Raw genomic sequence first — 18,427 nt, 5'->3', positions numbered from 1 at the left:
GGAAAATGCTACTTACTGTTAAACTTTGAAAAATATACCAATAGAATTTAAAATCATACAGAAAGCCATTTTAAAAAGCTGACTCACTTTTCTCAAAATTGTCTTTCCTAAAAGTCTTCACTAAGGAGCATATTACTGGCATGATGTTACACAATTATTCTTCATAGTGGTGTGACACCCTGAGTATCTTTGTGTAAATATCTAATTTAAATTTTTTATTTTGCAATAAAAAGTAGATAATAGTATTTTTCCCGAATTCAGATACACAACAGGTTGTCAAGAAATTCCATATTGATTAGTAATTACTTTTTAAATTTATTTTTATACTAAATAAGACTTTATGTTCTAGAAATCTGTTCATACAAAGTAATGCTTGAATCTCTTGGGGAGAAGGGTGTATACTCAGGAATAATGTTAATATCAGAGTGTAAAGTACATTCTTTCCTCTGGAATGAAAACAGTTAACAATGTTAAAATGTTCGTTAAAGGCAAACTACTTAATCATTAGAAAAAGCCACTGAAAACACTGAATGTGTGAGAAGTTTCACCTCTTTAAGTTGCATAGATGTAAGTTCCAACTGGTTCCTCCTTTGAGGAGAGGCATTTAAAGCCACGTGGCTGGAAGAGAAATATGTTTCTCTCCTGCAGCTCAGGTCTCCTTGTGTCAGCTCCTTCCCACCATGAAATGAACATAGATGCCTTGAAGGAAATTTTGCATTAGGTCATAATTTTCCTCTTTTTGTATCTTTCTTGCATTCTGAGGAAGTGGAATAAGTCCTCAGCTGAAAAATAGGCCCTCTTTTCTTCACAACAAATATATATTAGAGGTAAAAGATACATAATTCAACAAAAGTGAAGGAAATAGTTTACCAGTGTAGAGTCTGGGGGCTTCCCCCACCCTACCCCCATCCCCCCTGGCTGGCTCTTGTTTTCCACCAAGGCATAATTAGATTAAAAATTTTTCTTAAACCTTTTTTTAGACTTGAGGATTTGAAGTGAGAGGGGCCTAGTTTAGCATTTCCTTTCATTTTTCTCACCTGTTTTCTTATACCTTTCTGCTTCAGAAAGTTATAGAAACATCTAAGAATTGAATACTAAGCTTGTCATTCTATCCTTAAATTTGTTTAAGTGAAGGTTTAGAACTTGTTTCATCCCTACAGAACTGAATATTGCAGCAAAAAGTCTATCTCTTGCTTTATATATTTCTGATATAAATTTCAGATTTTCAGTCACTTCCTATAATTGAATCATTGTTTATAATTTTAGCATAGTTCAAGTCCATTTTTAGAACATGCAGAATTAAATGTTTCAAGTTCTGTCTATATCTTAGATAGAATTAAGTTCAAACTAACTTTAAAAGAGTAACAGTTTCTAAGATCATTACCTTTACATAAACTGATTAATCAAATTAAATTTTTGTGCCCCCCAAATTATGAATTTAGAAATACACTTGTTAGTCTGTTACATATCCCTACTTTTTATAAAGCACACACAGTTTATCATGGATAGTGTTGACAGATCTTCTACACATAAAGTTCTCAGGCCACTTGTATCAGAGTTATCTGGGAGGCTTGTTTAAAAATGCAGACTCCTGGACCATACTTCAGCCCTAGTAGATGAGAATCTCTGGGAATAGAATCCAGAATCATCTTTTTAAAGAAGCTTCCCAGGAAATCTTTATGCATTCTAAAGTTTGACAACCATTGCCATAGAGGACACTCCCTCTAAATCATGAGAATAAAGGAAAAGTTGGATTTTTGTTTCGTTTTTGGTCACCTAATCTGCTACAAACACACACACACACATACACACACATACACATACACACACTCATTATCTGGAAATAATCCGTTGTATTTTATGGGTGTACATGCTAAATTGATGTAATAAAGAGCCACCAAAATACAATGCTTTAGATACAACAGGATTTATTTCTTTCTCATGGGTGGTCTTGGGTAGGGAGGTGGCTCCAATCCAGGTGGTCATTAAGGGATCCAGGTTACTTCTGCCTCGTTGCTCTGCCTCTTCTAGAGGGTTGTCCTCATCTGCATGGCCCATGGTCAACACTGGCTCTTACCATCATGTCCACAATCCAGCCTACAGTAGGGAAAGGAGTTGAAGTGGAGAGCAGTAACATTTAAAATGTGATCTACAAGTTGTATACTTTACTTTTACCCATTGACTAAGATTAAAAGAATAAAAAAAAAACAGTTTAAGTGATGGAAGACAGCCAGAACACTTCTAACTTCATTAGAAAAGTTCCAGCATTTCTTCTTAGTCTTAATTAATATATGTACATGTGACATAATTAATGCTAATAAATCATTCTTCATCTTGCTATAGGTAATTATAGCAATTGGTGGGCCTATTCTCTTCCATGTTTTCATGACAAATGCTTACTATATTTCTATCTTGGAAAAGAAATAGGAGTCCTACCAACTATCTTTTCAAATTTTCAGTTCACAAACAGAGAATGAGCCAGAACCTTAGTCATTTCATCTATGAAATGCTAACTGGCTGGTGAATGTACAAAAATATACATGGATACAATTCTATGCCAAATGAAGGGAGATCAAATAGTAGACACTAAAGAAGAGTAATGTAACAATGTGTGTACAATACTCATCTGCCTTGTCCTCAGTGACGCCTAATCACAGTTAGATTTGGTCTCGCTACATACACTGGGTACTAATATAGGTACAACAGTTAGCCGACTGATTCTTTCCCCTTATTACTTTTTGGGAATGAAATGGGAAACATTTTATTGGTGTTCCTTCAAGAAGAGTTACTCAAACAAAACTTGCTCTTCAAAAATCTCAAATATGATCACATCCCTGATTAAATCCAGTCATGACTTCCCATTGCTCTTGGGTTAAAGATTCATTCAATTAGTAAGGAAATAAACCCAGCATGAACTAGATTACCCCCAAGAAAGTGGGAAGTGGGGTGGGGGGGATTGACTCACATAAAGAAAAATTCAAGGATAGATTATTTTTAAGTTCAGCTAGATGAGGTGACTCACATGGGTCAAATGCTCTTATTTGGTCTATTTTAGCTTTATTGTCAGGCAGGTTCTTCATTTACAATAGGTGATAAAAAAAACTCAGGCTTATATTCTATATTAACAACAATCCCAACAGAAAAAAAAAAAAAAAGCCTCTTCCCCAGCCCCAGAACTGTTTTGTTGCTTTTGATTTAACTGGCCTAGATACCAACATGTGGTTAGGATGTCCAGAACCAATCACTAAAGTCAGAGGTTTACAATGTTCTGATAGGCCATGTCTGAAGCTGAAAGTAAAGTCAGATTCACCTGGTCACATGTAATGAAAGTTAAGAGTAGTTCCTCTGGGAAAATTAGGGGGTGGACCTAGAAGAAATAGATTCCTGATAGGTCAAAACACAGATGTTTACTATAGTTCACCTCCTGACTGCACAACATCCACACATCTTTTTCTTATACCTAACAATTCAAAATTCCCCAAGCCTACATTAAGCAATAATATCATATGGAATCAAAAGCATATGTACTAGCACCAGTCAAGTGTTACCCAGTTACTGCAACCAGACTGAGTCTAGACTCTCTTGTTAATGTGCATTCCTCCTGGTTCAGAAACCTATTGTAAAATGATACATTTAATCATCTCCAACAAACAATGTATATTTGTGAGGAAGAAACAAAATAACTACCATAAAAACTTCTATTTGAAAAAGGGGAAATGGGAGGAGGGGTGGCACGCAATGGACTATTTGCAGGACAGGAGTAGAGCAATCCCTTGCCTTGGCTTTGGAGTGAATTTCTTGAGGACCCCTTTTGTCTACTCTGGAATCTGTCTTCGGGGATAACCTCCCGTGTAATATGTCCTCTATGGCCATCGGTGAGAAAGGCACTGGGGAGTTTTTACTTTCTGGTCATCACACTCTACTACTGGTGCTATTTCTGTTAGTGTGGGCTTAGGATCCCTAGTACTGCCTTGGGGGTTGAGCAATCACAGCCCTGAGTTTATGGGTGTTTGAGTTTCTCTGGAAACCCAAGTTCCTTAAAAGTTTAGTAAACTCTACAATCTATTTGTTTCCTATAAATTCAGGGAGTTAGCAACGAAAGCCAGCATTGGTACTGAGGCCTAATCCTTGATTCTAGATCCTAAAGGGGTGGTTTCTGTCTTCTAACAATTAACCTTGATGTTTTGTCAACAGAGGTGGGTGCAGCTCCTGATTTCAATCTTATCTTCTGATTTCCTTCTACTCTCCCCACTTTTGCTAGCACTAAATTTAGACTGGAACAGAGGACTTTACTTTTCAAACTCCAAACAGTTATAAAGTTTCTGACTCCTAGTCATTTGGGATTTCAGGACAAGGGCTAAAGGGCTGCTCTTAGTGTTTTCACTGCTCCCAGACAAACCAGCTTTAACTGCAGCTTGTTCCTTTCTTAAACGACCTCACTAAACCTCACAAAAAAAGAACCAGTACAACACTGCTATATTTAAGATGGATAACCAACAAGGACCTACTGTATAGCACAGGGAACTCTGCTCAATGTTATGTGGCAGCCTGGATGGGAGAGGAGTTTGGTGGAGAATGGATACAGGCATATGTGTGGCAGAGCCCCTTTGCTATGCATCTGAAATTATTACAACATTGTTAACTGGCTATACTCCAATATAAAATAAAAAGTTTTAAAATAAATAAAGAACCAGTATATTACTATCTAAAGAAAAAAAAAAAAAGAACATATCTTCTAATCTCCAGTCTCAGGAGGCCCATACTCTGAGTCCCAAGATACCACAGATAACAAGTTAATCAACTGTTGTGTTTCACTTCTCAGCTAAAGAAATGTAAGCAGATAGGGTAGGGGATCCTTGGAGAAAGAGAACCAGGCATGGCTTTCCTGACAGAAGAGAAGCCATTTTGGCCTATGACATTTTTTTGATCTAAGCCTGGCCACAATGCTTGCCCTTGAATGGGTCTCAGTAATAAGGATCTTAAGAGAACAGCAGGACAAACTTATCAGGCAAGAGAAATAACAAAGATAACAAATCAGTTGTAAAGATGCCAGGTTCTATTTTGATGGTAAAGACTAGCATCAAGCACTGTCTTGAGCTGTTTTACAGAATTTAAATCCACACCCCACCCCCACCCCCCACCCCCCCCACCCCCCCAACTCAGGTGCTCAACCACCAGATCAATTGGAATCTAAGGAGTGATGATGTTGACCTTTTCTGACCCTCACTACTTTGATCAACTGAAGTTGGATTCTGTCCCAATTTTGCTGTTTGGGGAGAGACTGCTTTGGACCGGTGTTCTCCTTACTGGCTGCAAGTAATAAATCTTTCCTTCTCCTGATCTTTCGCTTGGTTGTGGCTTTTGGCTTGACATCCACCAAGAGGCTGAAATGGAGCAGGACCCTGTAGGGTCCTCCCAGGTACAAGTACTTTCCGTGTCTCCCATTTCTTATTTGTAGGAAATAGGCTTCATTCAGCCTCCTTCACCTTCCCTGAGTTCCAAAGTGTAGAGTCAAACAGTTACTAATCACAGAAGAGAGGGAATGCAGAGACAAGGGAGGAGCAGTCAAGAAACAATAGTGCAGCCTTGGGGCAGGGTCCCGGTTCCTCCTCAAGGAGTATATATAACAATATCTTCTGCAGGAACTAAGGCCCCCACTCAGGTGGAGGATGGTAATTTCAGGCTGAGTACACGACTCCTAGAACACAGCCCTGTACCAACCAATCAGAAGAAAGCCACCCACCCTGCAGCCCTCACCCCAAATTTTCCCTATAAAAACTTCTCCCTGAAAACCACCAAGGAGTTTGGGGTTTTAGAGCACAAGCCACCCACCCTCCTTGTATTGGTGCCTTTACAATAAAGCTGCACTTTCCTTCACCACAGTCCAGTGTCAGTAGATTGGTTTTATTGTGCATGGGTGAGGGGACCCAAGTTTGGTTCAATAACAAGGTGAACCCAGTTTTCAGGTAACAGAAAGAGGTCCTCGTTGCCTCTTTCCTACCTCCACCCAGCTAATTCCACACTTCAGCTGTCACCACACTTTGATTCTTCTACCACTTAAAAAAAATAATAATAGATCAAGACACCTCCAGTTCTAAGTTACTAAAATATAGCTCAAACGGGCTTGCCTGGTAAGAGGAATTTACCGGCTCACAAACCCGAAAAGTTATGGAGCAGATCTATTCAGTGATATTAACTGGACATAATCTCTCAGCACTACTCTCCTCTGCGTTGGCTACAGAGAGACATTTCCTTTGAAAGAACTGAGCTTTTCCCTCTGGTTGCAATAGCCAACACCACCAGCAAAAGTCTCAGAGTTGGCCCTATTGGTTCTGATTGGCCTGGCTTGGGTTGCATGTTTCCCTCTCTCAACAATTCCTGTGGGGAGAGCAGGAAGTTATTCTCTGATTAGCCACGGCTACTTCAACACAGGCCCACATTTGAAGCTGAAGGTAGACTGGCTCTGCCTAAACCTCATGGTTTGAAGACTGGCTCTTTACCCAAAAAACTGAGTTCGCCTCTTGATGGATGTTGAGCCAAAAGACACAACCAAGCCAAAGACTGGGAGAAGGAAGGATTTATTATCTCTTGCAGCAAGTAAGGAGAACACCGGGGATCTTTCCAAAGCAGTGTCTCCCCAGACAGCAAAACTGGGGAAGTTTTAAGCTAATGGTACATGCATATTCATGTACCATTGGCAGTTGACAGAGCAGTTGACAGAGACTTGAGCAGTTGACAGAGTCCAAGCCTTAGTTGATTGAAGTCATGAGGGTCTGAAAAGGTCAACATCATCATTCCTTAGGTTCAGGGTGATCTGGTGGTTGAGAGCTTCAGGCTAATCTTTACCGTTGAAATAGAACTGGGGGTCTTTACAACTGATATATTCTCTTTGCTATGGTTACTTCTTTTGCCTGAGAAGTTTGTCCTTGTGCTCTCTTAAGATAATTACTACTGAGACCTATTCAAAGGCAAGCATTGTGGCCAGGCTTAGCTCACAAAATGGATTAGGCCAAAGATGGCCTCTCTACTGTCAAGAAAGCCATGCCTGGTTCTTTTTTTCCCCTACCCTATCTGCTTAGAGTTTCCCAAGGATAAATCATAGTATCATTCTCTGACAAAAGTGAGGATGGATCCTGAGCAGTTTAATTCAATATATAATGACCAAAACAGATTCAATGTGACCTACAAGGCCTTGTATGTCCTGGTCCCTGCCTATCTTCAGCCTCATTGATTGTATTCTCCTACTTACTCATTGGGCTGCAGCCACACTGGCCTTATGATACATCCATTTCTGCTTTGGGCCTCTCCCATATGCAATTCCCTCTGCCCGAAACAAGACTCCTCTCCCCACACCCCATTTGATTGGTTCATTTCTAGTTATTTTTCAAAAGTCAGCCCAATTATCACTTCCTCAAGGAAAGCTCAAGTTGACTTCTAAACTGGGTTGCATCCTTCCTTGTACCTTCCCCCACAGCCTCCGCACCTTTTCTTTGTAGTGCCTGTCATAATCGCAATTTAAGTGTTTAGTTGTGTAATTACTTTCAGGTCTGGGCAGACAAAATATCTCTGTACCTTTAAAATATTTATTTATTTATTTAGCTGCACTGAGTCTTGGTTGCCGCCCGTGGGATCTTCGTTGCGGCATGCGGGATCTTTAGTTGCGGCATGCAGGAAATAGGCAAGCTGAAGGAATATGTGATGCTGGAAATCATTCTTTTTCTCTCATTAATCTCTATATGTCTGGATCTAGATTGTCCCCAACTCCCTCTCCCTTGCACACCAATACCAATTTTTTCCTAGGTTGGTTGGTCACAATTATCTAAAAGAGAAGATATTTTAGTTGCATAATAATACATAACTATGAGGGAAATCGGGAGCAAAAATAATTTTCAATAAGATATTTCTGAAAGATACATCATGTTACTTAGTGCAAAGTGCTCACAATCTGAAATAGATAAACTTCGTTCTGGTGCTAGTTGAGCCATTAACCAGCTCTTTGTAGAAACTTATTTATTCTCTCTGAGCCTTTACTTACCTGTAAACTGAAAATAAATATCTACCTTGCAGGATCCTTGTAGTATAAAAATAATATGTACTTTGTGCTCAGCACTCAGTAGACAATCAATATTTGGTATATATTCTTATGATTATTCTTGGATCACAGAGCTGTCATTATAGTACAAAGCATGGATTAGAAACCTTACCCATCACTGCACATCACCCAGATGGAGATTGTCCCTCCACTGTAGGGTCCCTTTAGTATGTATTTATTAGCTGCAGTGTTTTATAATACACCCTTGTGTTTTGAAGGAAGCTCCGATCTCTAGAAATTTATGTTATATTATAGATACCACCTCAGCCTTGTCCAACCACCAGCATTTAATTCATAATACATTTCACAGACCCCATTCCTCTTTCTCTCCAAAGCCATGAAACTTGTGAAGAAAATCTACAAAGCCCACTAGGGAGGGAGAGAGATGGAGGGAGGGCACGATGAAATGAACTCACTAAACCAATTGTCCTCCCCTCCTTTGTAAGGCCTATGCGCCTCCTCAGCTTGTCAGCAGAATTTTAAAAGACCCTACCTTGGGGCTTCCCTGGTTGCGCAGTGGTTGAGAGTCCGCCTGCTGATGCAGGGGACACAGGTTCGTGCCCCGGTCCGGGAAGATCCCACATGCCGCGGAGCGTCTGGGCCCGTGAGCCATGGCCGCTGGGCCTGCGTGTCCGGAGCCTGTGCTCCGCAACGGGAGAGGCCCGCGTACTGCAAAAAAAAAAAAAAAAAAAAAAAAGACCCTACTTTTCAGGGGCCTTGTTCAGTAAGTTTTCTTTTCTTTCCTGTATCTTTAACCACCCACCTCAATCTGCTCTCTCCCATCAGTAACGTGCTGGAGTCTTTCCCGTCTTAAGACATTCTTTCCTCCATCCGACAACGCCCTGGAGCTTCTTTGCTATCTGCTTCCTTCTCTCTGTAGCCAACCTTCTTTAAACATCGGCTCTCCCTATCTCCACATCCTCACTTCCTGTTTATCCTTCAACCTCAGGCAATCTGGCTTCTGTCACCAGGACTCTTCTCCTGAAGCTCACTTGGCCAAGGATTGCAAGGAATGCCCCACTGCTATACCCAAGGCACTTCTCGTTATTCGTCTCAGGTGATGGCTCCTTAGCATGTGGCCCTGCTCACCAGGTCAGACCTCGTTCATGAGGCTAGTCCTTAACCTGGTTCCCACAACAGCACACACCTCTGGTTTCCTCCTTTGGGGGCTCCTCTTCTTTCACAGGGGGTGTCCCTCTGAGGGTCCTGTCCTAGAACTCCACTTTTCTTCTCACTCAGAGTGTAAGGGTATCTCCCTCAACTGCCGTCTGTCTGCAGATGATTCACAAATTTCAAACTCCAGTCTGAATCCTTTTCCTAGGTTTCAGGCTCAGCCATCCAACTGCTTACTGCACATCTCCCCATGGATGTCCCTCAGGTGCCTCGAACTTAATGTTTTGATCACTGATTTCTTTTTTACTCCGCTCTCAAAGTCCCACTTCCAGGTCCTCTTCTCTTCCTGTCATGTCTATCTCCAGTGAAAGTCACCACCAACTGCCCCAGCCAGGTCAGAAACCTGGGTGACATTCTGGAGTCCCGCCTCTGCTTCTCCGTGCTTCCAAGCAGTTACTAGGCTCCATTTCTTCTACCTCTGTGACGCCCATGTACCTGTCCATTTCTCTCCTTCCTATTGACTAATCTCTAATTCAAGACCACTCTAATTTTCCCTAAGTCACTACCCCTGTCTCCCCACTGGTGTTCTAGCCCCTGCTACTGTGTTCTCTCAATCCACTCTCCCTAGTGCTACTGGAGAGATATTTCCAACATCCAAATCTGATCATTTTCTTCTCTCTTAAAACCCATGATAGACTTTCTACTGCACTTAGGCCACAACCCAAACCCCTTACCATGACTGTCACTAACCCCCATGGTCTGGTCCCTGCACATGGCCACAACCTGAGTAGTCACCCTCTCCCTCTTCACTTCCTATACAAGTCATTTGGAACGTGGGTTTTTTGTTTTTTTTTCCCCCTCAAACATGTCGTGCTCTCTCCTGCCCCTGGTTCTTCATATACTCTTTTTACTCTTTTATCTCCACCGAGCACTCTTCTCTGACTTTCTACTTGGCCTGAATAATTCCTATTCATCCTTAAGATCTTAGCTTAAATATTACTTTCATGGGAGGTTTGCTCTGAGCTTTCAAACATGAGGTAAGCACCCTTCTGACTGCACCCCAGCACACAACACAGAGTGTTTTATCACAGCCCGTTTACATGTCTGTTTTCCCACTTGACTATAAGTTCTTGGAGAGCAGGGAACACATCTTGTTCACTGTTACATCACTGAATGAGAGAAAAAATAAGAAGTATATTGAAGTGAGAATAATGCAATGAGCCATCACCATGTAAGTTTAATTTTAAATATAGAATTAATTTAAATTTAATTTTAAATATAGCCTTTCTTAAAGGCTGAGAAAGCAGAGCCTGGGAAATGCTACCACGAATGTGAAACAAGAATGACCAGATATGTCGTTATTATTACACCTTTTAAGGGATGTTTTTGCGATGGTATTTCCATCCGTTTCTGATCCTTCTGTGATTTGAGGATTTCCTGAGCAAACCCTTGTAACGATGCCATTTGACTCTGGTTATGGTCATGTGCTGATTAAGCTGCCTCTCAAGAATGTGAAATTGAAACACAAATGACACATCAGTATCTCAAGCATCACCATAACCTATGACAGTTTAGAAACTTCAGATGAACCATTTTGCAATGGAAAATGAGACTAACAAGCCTTCATTTCTAAAGTTTTTTTTTTTTTTTAATTTCTGACAAAGTGTCTTGACTTGTTATTCTTCCCCTTAGAAATGTTTTTTAGGGAATAGATTAACTTTCCCCTCACATTTGGAATGAATAGAATTCCTACCACAGTGGATGGCCTACATTAAAACATAAACAAGTAAATAAATGAAAAACAGTAAACACACTTTTCCTAAATGTTTCCATTACTGTAGCATTCTGCTCTGCCTGTGTGAGCATAGGCAAGGAATACAAATGTATCAGCCTAAGGTACAATGTCACAGGTTGATCAGAGCTTCTTTTCTGCCCCCAGGAAGGAATTAAAGTTGGTTTATTTGTTTCCCTTTGGTTTGTGGAAAGAATACTGAAGAAGACTTAAGTCTCAGAATGTATCACCTGCTGTGTAATCCTGGGCAAGTTACTTAATCTCTCTGACATGTCCCCTCATGTGTTAAATACATGTTCCCTAGTGTTAAAAAATAAGATAAAATAAAATGGGATTCATAACTGTCTCACCTATTTTAAAGATTATTGTAAATACTAAATGAGATAATGCATGTTAAAGATTTTGGGTAGGTTTTTTAGTAGTAGAGTCTAGACTACAATCCTAAACCATGTCATTTACTCATATCAGACTGAGTTTAACATTCCAATAAGTATGCTTTTACTAGTTTCTCTGTCTAAATTTTTTTGAGTATCTGTTTTGTGAGTTGATACTTTTACCTTTAACAGTGGCCCTCACCCACCAAAATTATGACTTTAGCCTTTTTTGGATTTTAAATTTAGAGAGAGACTCTTTTGGTTCTTGTTCACTAGTAGACAATAGCTATTAATGTTTTAAGATTTAAGGAGAATCAGGAAAGTCTCCTTTATTAAAGTATATCAGTATTACCACTAGGATCACACCCACCTGACATCTCCCAACCCTGTGCTAAGCACACCATTCTTCAATAGTTCTCACTTCCTTATCTCTCTCACCCAGTCTAACTAGGGTCAGTGATCATAAGATTTCAGAGAAATAAATGTTAGGGACCCCCAAAGAAATGCTTCTTTAGCATGTGTTTTTGATGTTCTGATTTAATGTGTGTGTGTGTGTTTCTTTTCACCTTCTACTCCAACTTTTCTTTCAGGAACCCCTATTTTGTGGTCACTACTTAAATGTACTTTATTCTCTTGGGGCTTAAAGTCATTGTGAAATGCAGAACAATTGCTTGGCAATCAACCCATGTTCAACTTAGAGGCATGCCTAATTACTGACAGATCAAGGAGATTTTCTGCCAAATAGTAATAGTATTGTACTCTAAGATATAAAATAAGAAAACAAATTAAACAGAGGTTGGTGGTGTAGATCTTTGCAGGAAACTACCCTGCCTTCCCACAGGCTCTGAGTTGGCACTGATTCAGATCTCATTAGATTTTTCTCACACATCTCTAGAAAGTATGAAAACACACTTTAGAATATTTGAAGAAAATTGGATGTCAAATAGTAACTACCCTACTTCCTTTTTTATTTTTCCTTCTTTTCCATATAGAATATCATAAGAAAGGGAAGAATTTAACTCATGGGGACCTAAAATTAGTTTAATCTGTAAAGCTCTTTCTTCCAGGAAGAACTGCACTAATAGTTAGCTGCTTGTAATACATTCATAAACTATTGCATGACCATTATTTTGGAAAAAGAAAGAAATCAGAATCAATTTGTCTGTCTGCCTGGATTAAAGAATGGTTTAAATGTTTTTAGAAAAATGTGACGAAACTCAACCAATAGAATTTTTTTTTATTAGAACAAAAATCCCTAAGTATTCTTCTCAAGTTGAACTCAGGCAACTTTCAACACTTCTTTCTCCCCACTGCATCAGGCTATCAGTCCTATCACTTGCATTTTCCCCTGCTCTTTCCTTTTCACTAGTAATAATCTGGGTCATTCTTTGGCTGCTAATTATTTATCTCTTCCTCAAAGGAGAGTTGTTTGTTTGTTTGTTTTTAACCTGACACAAGAGAACTTAGAAGGATTTAACCAACCTGAAATACAGAAAGGGAGTCACAGGCAAATTTGCTCCATCTTTGCAAAGGTGTGAGGGCTTCACCAGACTGTAGTGAGGTACCCACTGTTTGCTTTTTGTCATGGGATGCTCCATGAATGACAACATTTTGTGCCCATTAACTATCAATATTATGTGTAAGCATTAATTGTTTTCATCGTATTTTTACACATTAAGCTATACCCGCGATTTTTCAGCAGAGCTGTACATCTGATTATCCGTGAATCTTTTGAAAAATATTGTTACTCTAGCCCCATCCCAGACCTCGTTAATTAAACCAAGACACTGCTGGGGGTAGAGAAGTGCAAGCTAGTTATTTGTATTTTTCAAAAGCTCCAGAGGTGAGTCTCATTCATTTTCCCAATGGAAAGATTTAGTGTCATCCCATTTTAAGTATTTTATCCCCAAAGATCCATGTCCTATGAACAATTTCAGCAGGTGGCATTCTTTCCACCTGTCAGCTTCCCTGTTTGGCGGGAATGAACCCTAAGTCATTCAAGGAAATCAGGAGCAGATCAAGGGTGCAACGTCCTTTCACCACACTAATACTGAAAACAGGTAGCAGAACTTATCTGTAAACAATCTGTTAGTGGGGTTAAGACATATGTTATAGGGATGGGGGGAGTGGGCAGGAGTGTGATACCACATTTGTTTATTACACAAATATAATCATTATTCCAAAAAGTTCAAGCATGCCAACTTCTAGCATACAATTGGAAACAAAAGAAACAGCGTAGAAAGCAAATGATTAAAAAACAAACAAAAAAAACAAACAAAAACCAAGTAAAAGTTTAGACAAGAGTTTTTGTTTCTGTTTTTGTTTTATGAGGAAGAGATAGGGAACACTAATGTTACTGTAAAAAAAACAAAAACAAAACCCCAAAACACAACCCCCCCACACACACACCCTAACTGTGTGAAAAACTTATCATGGCATTAAACATAGATATCTGTATCTGCTAAACTGGGGAGACAGAACAGTGTAGCTTGCAAGGACATGAGCTTTAGAATCAGACAAACCTAGCTTTAGATTTAGACCTTGGTTCCAGCTCTTTAATCCCAACCAAATCACTCAACTGTTAATTCTCAATAAGCTTTTACCGACCTTATTTGGTTATGCTAAGCATTAAATTAAAAGATAATAAATGTACAAGAATTATTACAATGCTTGGTACATAGCCAGTATTTAACAAGTAAATGTATATGTAAATGCAGGTGTTGAGTTGTTTTTTTTAAGTAACAGAATAATGGAAAATTATTTTGAGTTTTGAAGGGAAGATTCTTATACTAGTTAGTACTAATAATGGTGAGAAAAATTTAGACGGAGATGAGCAGGAAAAGATATGAGGATAATTTGGGTATAATGAAAAAGGCCTGATCTTGGATTCACTAAACTTGGGTTTGAGAGGTGATCCTCTATTGCAGGAAAAGTCACTTAGCCTCAATTTTCATTTTTATAAGACAGGAATTATATGCCATTTTAATGTGGCATATGATTTTGAATATTAAACTGTTAGTGTACACCTTACCACAAAAATATTAGTGTACAAAAATGCTTTTAAAACTATAAAATCCTATATAATAAACTTCATTATTGAAGTTTATCACTGAAACTGAAAAATTACTCTATCAGAAGAAAGTGGGGGACTTCCCTGGTGGCACAGTGGTCAAAAACCCACCTGCCAATGCGGGGGACACGGGTTCGAGCCCTGGTCCAGGAAGATCCCACATGCCACGGAACAACTAAGCCCGTGCGCCACAACTACTGAGCCTGCGCTCTAGAGTCCGCGAGCCACAACTACTGAGCCGCGTGCCACAACTACTGAAGCCTGCGCGCCTAGAGCCCGTGCTCCACAACAAGAGAAGCCACCGCCATGAGAAGCCCGCACACCACAACGAAGAGTAACCCCTGCTCACCGCAACTAGAGAAAGCCCACGTGCAGCAACAAAGACCCAACGCAGCCAAACATAAAATATAAATAAATTAATTTTAAAAAAAGAAGAAAGTGGGATATTAAATGCGTTACCAAAGTCGGATGAGAATAAGAAGAGTAGTTATTGGACTGTGAATTCAGAATTTATGAGAAGAAAAGAGATTGATATTAGCAACACATTTGCAATACTTCTGGAGGCACTTCCATGAGATCTGTCTCACTAATGAGCCTAATATTCTTTGTCCACACCTCGTGGCATGTGGGATCTTAGTTCCCTGACCAGGGATTGAACCCATGCTCCCTGCAGTGGAAGCTCGGAGTCTTAACCACTGGTCCGCCAGGGAAGTCCCCCTGATATTCTTCTTATAATGTCTTTGACAATATTTTAACAGGATTAAACTTTTGAGTGTCATCTAACATTTCATTTTAACCCCCATTAAATCAGTACACACACTGGAAAGCTCCTGATTTGAGTGTTAGGATTATATCATTTGTGTCTATTTCTTTAAAATTTCCAAATGATAGAGAAATTAACCATATGAAACAAGGTCAGGAAAAAAGGAGAAATCATATTAACAAAAGAGACTCTATCAAGAATCTCATAATATTATGATCCTCGGCTTTAGACAATGATGGTCTGTATTAATAATAATGTATATCAATAATTTGAAGTGTTCTGTCTAAATGTTTCATCTCTTGGGGATTTTTTTTAACTTGGCATTCTACTTATATTAAATATGTACCTTTGTATGGTGTGCAGTAATGTCACTAGACAAAAGAAACAAGAAAGTCCCTTCCCAGCAATGACTGCTGTGCTGTTTGAAGGTCAATTGTCTTTTAAGCATGGAGAGAATCTTTATCATGTCATACTTCAGAAATATGTTTTTGGAGATGGGAAACAACAGGCCATGATTTAATGTTTTTGTTAAACCACTATAATTCTTTCAAAGGTGTATGCACCACAACTCTCATCTCAGTTAAAGAGAAAATCAAGTCCTTAAAGAAAATTTCCTATTCTGCAGGTGGGGAGGAAATTAAGAATCACCTATTATTTTTTTGTTAGTACAAGAAATTTGCATTGTAAAGCAAGCTGCTATTGTCAGCTCTTTTTCTTTTTAATAGAAATTTATTTATTTATTTATTTTTGGCTGCGTTGGGTCTTCGTTGCTGCGCGCAGGGTTTCTCTAGTTGCGGAGAGTGGGGGCTACTCTTCTTTGTGGTGCGCAGGCTTCTCATTACGGTGGCTTCTCTTGTCGCAGATCATGGGTTTCAGTAGTTGTGGCTCGCGGGCTCTAGAGCACAGGCTCAGTAGTTGTGGCACATGGGCTTAGTTGCTCCGCAGCATGTGGGATCTTCCTGGACAAGGACTCGAACCTGTGTCCCCAGCATTGGCAGGCGGATTCTTAACCACTGCGCCACCAGGAAAGCCCTGTTGTCAGCTCTTTAAAGGACAAAGCAGACAGGAAGCTGCCTCCACCCTATGAGGCTTAGAGACCGAGCAATTGAGTTAGACAGCAGGTACCCAGCCCAATCAAGTCAATTTTCTAACACAGAATAGCATGTTGTAGGACTTGTTCTATTAGTTTTTTTTCCTCTGGTAAGGAAGCAAGGATTTTTCTGTGTGGAAATAGTGCTGGTCTTTCTAGTTGAAGAAAAAAAAAAAAAGAAAATGGTAAGGAGTTTGATAGCAATTGACTGCTGTTAAAACAGCAAATTATCTTTTAAAAAGATTATCCACATCTGTAAGAGGAGAAATCTTAAGAATGCACACAATTAATAAAAGCTTGCTCCGAATTACCCACTAATATCCAGTCAACAACGTTCACTATAGCTTATCTTTCCCAGAAATAACAAGTAAGAAAGAGGTGTTTAAAAAATCAACAATACAAAATTTCACTAAGATATTTTACACCTGGAGACCTTTAGAATTTTACTTCCTTTTGCTGTTGAAAAGTCATAACAGCCAAGAGGAGTAAGGTATTTTCAATTAACAAATGTCATGGTGGTTAAGGGTGGGGTGGGGTGGAGGTGCAAAGGAAGAAGTTGGCAAGAAAAGGTTCAGGGCCTGTTGCAAAACCAACTGCAAGCCAAGTATGACTCCAGGTAGACGAGAACCACCTGCTACAACAAAGAGAGAGGTTTAATAGATGAGAGGGAGGTGACCCTACAGACCATTTCCTCAATTATCATATAAATAAGGGCATATACGGGTGTTTATATCAGACACATGCCAATACAATATTTGCCATGTTATTCAATGTAGGAAGACATAATTACTTCTATACTTCTAGTTAAACAAGAAAAACTCTTGCAAGTAGATGGCTTATGACTGGTAATAGTAATAACCAGTAGTAATAACCACCTGGGCACTTAGTGTCATGGTTAATCCTCACAACCGCACTGTTTTAGATGGTGTTTGACAGGTGAGGAAACTGACATACACAAAGGGTTAAGTACCACGCTCAAGGTCACACATTTAGTAAGCGTGGAGTCAAGATTCATCTGCCTCTGTGGACTCCAAAGCTCACGCTTTCCACAATTCTGCTGTTCTGTGCGCTGCACAACTGTACGTCACAGCCTTCGGAAAACTTTACTTTTTGGACTTGAGAAACAAATTACAAGGCACCTTTTAAACAGCTTAAAGTCCGTTAGCAATTGCCAAGGCTTCAATGACACATTAGTGTACAATTAGAAAAGATGGAAATTCATTTTACATGAATGCTTAGGGAAACGAACGATTTTACTTAGTCTAGTGCAAAACCAGAAATCGAAGTCAACTTTGTCTCAAAGTGGAATAAACAGCGTTTCACTTCAAACGCTCTTCTTAGTAACAACGTGACATACAAAGAGTTCCTTTTTTAACCCTTTTCAAAGAGAAAATATTCCGATTTCATAAAATTAGGTAAAGACATCCAAAGAAATTTGCGGACAAAAAACCGTGAGCTACACAAAATAACTTGTGTTTACTTAAGAGTATCGTGATCACAATGTAGTGATCCCGTAAAAGATGTGTCCAAAACGTCTATCTAAAATTTGAATGCCAGTAACGTGAGAACTTCTAATAGAGGGCAAATCTCAAAAACCATCTGATATACCAATTCACGTGGGCTTTGTTCTTGATCTCATCTTCACATAAAAAATTTATGATTAGAGGGAAAAAAGCATTAAAAAGAGAAGTAAAACTACTCGGCGATGGAAAAGAAAATCTGTCAGTGGATGCGAGTGGTTATATAGAATTCCGAACTTCAGGGAAAATCGAGCGTCCGTCATTCGGCGTTTAGTTCTTTATGGGTCGATGTCATTACTTAATTATAAGGCTGGACATTTTTTCAAAATAGAGGCTCTTATGGGGGTAAATTTAAGCATTTGAAAGTGCAGATTTATTTCTTACAACCGAATCCAGCGCGAAGTGGAGAGTCACTGGTGCGAAAGCCCTCTCGGATCTGCGTGAATCCTTCTTCCCAGCCCACGTGGCCAAAGTAAACAGAAGGTGGGCCGGGGCGGGGAGAAGCGGGCCTGGGTCAAATTCCTAATTTGTCGAGTCTTTAAAACTACAGGCCCCTAAAGCACTAAGGGCATGCCCTCCGCGAAACTGGGGAGTGCTTCTGCTGAGCGAGATG

Source organism: Stenella coeruleoalba (assembly GCF_951394435.1).
Source record: "Stenella coeruleoalba genome assembly, chromosome: 4".
Taxonomy (NCBI): domain Eukaryota; kingdom Metazoa; phylum Chordata; class Mammalia; order Artiodactyla; family Delphinidae; genus Stenella; species Stenella coeruleoalba.
Note: the sequence above shows the minus strand (reverse complement) of the source record.